We start from the raw sequence: 4795 nt of genomic DNA on the forward strand, positions 1-4795 counted from the left end.
TAGAAAATATATGAACCTAGTTCATGAAACTTGGACATAAGGTTAATCAATCATCACTAAACATCCTGCGTGAGTTTTATGTCACATGACCAAGGTCAAAGGTCATTTAGGGTCAATGAACTTTGGCCGAATTGGGGGTATCTGTTGAATTACCATCATAACTTTGAAAGTTTATTGGTCTAGTTCGTTAAACTTGGACATTAGAGTAATCAAGTATCACTGAACATCCTGTGCGCATTTCAGGTCACATGACCAAGGTCAAAGGTCAATGAACTTTGGCCGAATTGGGTGTACGGTATCTGTTGAATTACCATCATAACTTTGAAAGTTTATGGATCTGATTCATGAATCTTGGACATAAGAGTAATCAAGTATCACTGAACATCCTGTGCGAGTTTCAGGTCACATGATCAAGGTCAAAGGTCATGTAAGGTCAATGAACTTTGGCCATGTTGGGTTTTTTTGTTGAATAACCATCATATCTCTGTAAGTTTATTGGTCCAGTTCATAAAAAGTGGACATAAGAGTAACCATGTATCACTGAACATCTTGTGCGAGTTAGAGTAGTTTTCAAAGTCAGCACTGCTGCTATATTGAACCGCGTGATGCAGGTGAGACGGCCAGAGGCATTCCACTTGTTAGTAGTTTATAAGCATTTGATTAGTATATAAATTGTTAATTACAGAGTACGGTCTGGGTCTTTAATATAGGCATTTGTAGGCATGGGTTCACATTGCTCAGAGTACGGTACCTTACTTTTAAGAAATGGAAATAAACCATGGTATTATGATCTGCAGGGTATGATTTATTGTGCTTCACGTTTTTAACTTTCATATTCATTTGTACTTTGAAATACATAAACATTGCTATATACATTTATATACATTATCTTTACATCAAAATAAACAATAAAATATACATTCTATACTATATATGAATAAATATTTATTTTTTGTTCAAATACAGTCTGCATAGTTAAGATATAACTCTCTTCCATTTGTTTTCAATCGTGTGCTCAATTCCTTTTAAAGGGGAAATCACCCCAAGTGGAAAGTTCTTGAAAGGAAAAAAAGGAGAAAAATCTGTCAAGCAAATTCATACAATAATGACCTTTTTATGCAGATTTCAATTTGGATGTATAGGTTGTCTCATTGTGATGTAGGATAGAGACACTGGCCCGTATTCTGAAGTCGGGTTCAACTTAAACTCAGGTTTAAAGTTGTGGTTTAAGTATGGAAAGCCCAAAGTATCAAAATTTTAATTAAATGTATGTTTCTTACTGTTTACTTTGCTCTTTCCTGAATCATCGATATTGAAGACAATCATTTATATATCCTTTCTACACAATTATACATGATTTGAGAGCCGATTGAGTTGAAGTATGATGTCTCTTCTGTTAGTGATTTATGTAGCAATTGGCTGTCCATACTTAAACCACAACTTTAAACCCGAGTTTAAGTTAAACCCGACTTCAGAATACGGGCCACTGTATCTATCAATAAAATGTCACCATTTCTCTTATCTTCAAACTCACAATGATGAGAACATATACAGTATATGAATACTATCAAGGTTTTGTTTTATGAGGGTAATTGTGGTCAGAAGAAAATGCAAACATTCCTAAGAATTGAGTACATGATGAATGAGAGATTTGCCTCTTCACCAAGTTGCCAATTTGAGATGAACATTAGCTTAGTGATCTCATTCAGAAACGATCATAAGTTTCTAATTCCTGGTATAATCTCTTTCAAACTTTATTCATTTTACTGATAATCTTCTTCCACCTAAATCAATCATTTTACTGCCAAGGTTGAATTCCCCTTTCAACCATAAACTGGCCTATCATAAATACATTTGATCAAATTTTGATCTGTTGAATTGATTTTATTACAGATAGATGGTTTATTTGATAAAAATCAGACACCATGGCGGCCAAGCCGAATTGTGATGCATTTACTGTAGGGGAAGGCGGGGTAAGTTGAGCATAGGGGCAAGTTGAGCCACCAGCCCCAGGCCAATAATGAATGAGTCAGACATTGTGGTGGTGTCATGTATTGATGACCCATAGCATAACCCCTAACCCCACCACATTGTTTCCAACTTTGAAACAAAAAGTATTTTTTTAGAGGAAAAAATATGAATTTCAGCCAAAAAAGTAAAAAAGAGTGTGAAATAGATAAGTGCTTTATAAACACACACGTCTTTAAATATAATAAAGACATGATAACAACATTATTAGTCCAGGTATGGATCTTCATTCTTGTCATAGTCTTTTATATGATGGATGCATTATAAATGTGTGGATACAAAATTATCGCACTAAGTTCGGACTGGGGTAAGTTGAGCCAAACAGCATGGGGCAAGTTGAGCCATGGTAATTCCTATGGTAATGTATCTTAAAAACAAACAAACCATAAAAATCGATTGAAATGCAGGCTGAAAGGAGCAAATTTACATGACTGCTCTTTTCCTTTTACAGGATGTTAGTATTTATAGAGAATTAGCAAGTGAAAAGACTTTAAACAAAAAATTGACATGCTGGTTCTCCCCCATTCATTTTGTACATAGTTTTTGTGGCTCAACTTACCCCAGAAGGTGGCTCAAACTTACCCCATATATGGGGCAAGTTGAGCCATTTGACATCATTTTTTTCAAAGGTCATGATGACTTTCAGTGTGGGGATAAAAAGTTATATATAGGTGGAAAATATTCCAGAAGAATTAAATTTCAAGGCAAGGTACTTATTTCGACAAGATTATTAATCATATCAATTCTAACATGCAAAAAGCAAAAACTGGCACAACTTACCCCGCCTTCCCCTACATATAAATTAGAGTGAATCAATACATTTAAATGAAATGCTGAAATTTATAGCATTAAAATGAATAAGAGTAATAATTATCTTTGTATTCAATACTGATGATAAAATGATTGTATATCTGTAACATTGTGTGTGAAAATAACTTTAATAATTCAGCTTAATTGCATAAATTTATATGATATTTGATTTATTGCATAGATATGTCTCGTGAATTCTGATGAACTACAAATTTCCAAAGAATATTTCTAATGAAATATATTTAATCTGAAAGTGAAGTATACATGTCTTAAATAGATTTTTATTTTCTTGTATATGCACCATTCATTTTCTTTTAAAGATATGGGGAGGATTACTGAATTTGATCTTGTGATAGTATACAGAAATTGTCTTCCTAGATTTTGAATATAACATTTCATTTCCCAAAAATGAGGGATTTTATTTTGCCCAAAGCACTTGAGGAAAATATTCTCACGAGGGAAAAATATAGCTTCAGAGGGAAGTTGAAATGTTATGTATTGAAAAGACATGTGTGATCACTTGTGAACAACTCTCCCCTTTCCTTGTTCCTTTAGTGTACATTTCACTTAAATTGCCTCTTTTATCACATCTATCAGTAGATCATGTGTTCTTTCTTTAGGAGGCATGTAATACAGATTTTAAAATACATCATGGATAGAGAGAGTTTGTATCACCATTAGAAAAAGGAAAAAGAGACATTTTGAGGGTATTTTATAGTCCATCAAAGGGAAAGTTGTTCACATGTGACATCACACATCCTTGTCGCATTGCCAACAGGAGGATCTCCATAGCACTAGTGATTGCAATATTCAAATGCTCAAAACTTTCTCATTATTTGTCCGCTTTTTCTCCAACTTTCTTTGTTCTTATTCTTTGATTTTCTGTTTCGACACAAGCCTACTTGTTCCAAAGGTTTCATTCCCCTTTAAAGGTATTGTTTAACTTTGTGAGCAGCCGATTTAAAAAATTTTCAAACCAAGATGAAACAAGTGTACAGGTGCATGTATTAGAACTAATAAACCCTGAAAACAACCATTATTGAGAATTAAAAGCTAAATCTACAAGGCAGACCCCGATTTTGTAAATAGGCGTCTTATAGACACCTAAATAGTACACATAAGTGTATGGGATGAAATTAAGATGGTGTTTCCGGTCACTTTATATTTCAATTTTTGAAGCACTAAATAATCATTTTCGAACGAATTTTTTTCTGGGCTTCATTTTTGGAACATATCACAGACACAGGTGACAAATGTGATCTTCTAGCTCAGATTTTTTAAAAGTCAAACCAATGTTAACCAATCACTTTAAATCTTTGTGAAACACCCCCTGGGTCTATGGAAATACTAATTATCAAGAATCTGATTAACCAGGAAAAAGGGTCACCAGTCAGGTGGAAAGTAATCAGCTCTGCCAACCTTTGAAAGTAAAAAGTAGTAATCAAGAAGCTTAAAAATCATAATTCTGAGATAAAAGTCATAATTTCATATGTGGTATCATAAATGTCTTAAAACAGGTATTAAATAAAGAGATGCACAATGTTCATTAAAGGACAAGTCCACCCCAACAAAAACTTGATTTGAAAAAAAAAGAGAAAAATTCAACAAGCATAACACTGAAAATTTCATCAAAATCAGATGTAAAGTAAGAAAGTTATGGCATTTTAAAGTTTCGCTTCATTTCACAAAACAGTTATATGCACATCACGGTCGGTATGCAAATGAGGAAATGATGACATCACTCACTGTGTTTCAGGCAAGGAGGTCCTTATCGTCAAATTCGTAAAAATTGAAATATTGTATAGTTCAAACAATAAGAAACAAAAGAAATAGTGAGTGACATCATCGACTCTTTCATTTGGATGTAACTGGCTCGTTCATATAACTATTTGTTAAAAATAAGCGAAAGTTTGAAATGTCATAACTTTCTTATTTTACATCTGATTTTGATGAAATT

This window comes from Lytechinus variegatus, chromosome 16 (assembly GCF_018143015.1).
Source record: "Lytechinus variegatus isolate NC3 chromosome 16, Lvar_3.0, whole genome shotgun sequence".
In the NCBI taxonomy this organism is placed as follows: Eukaryota; Metazoa; Echinodermata; class Echinoidea; order Temnopleuroida; family Toxopneustidae; genus Lytechinus; species Lytechinus variegatus.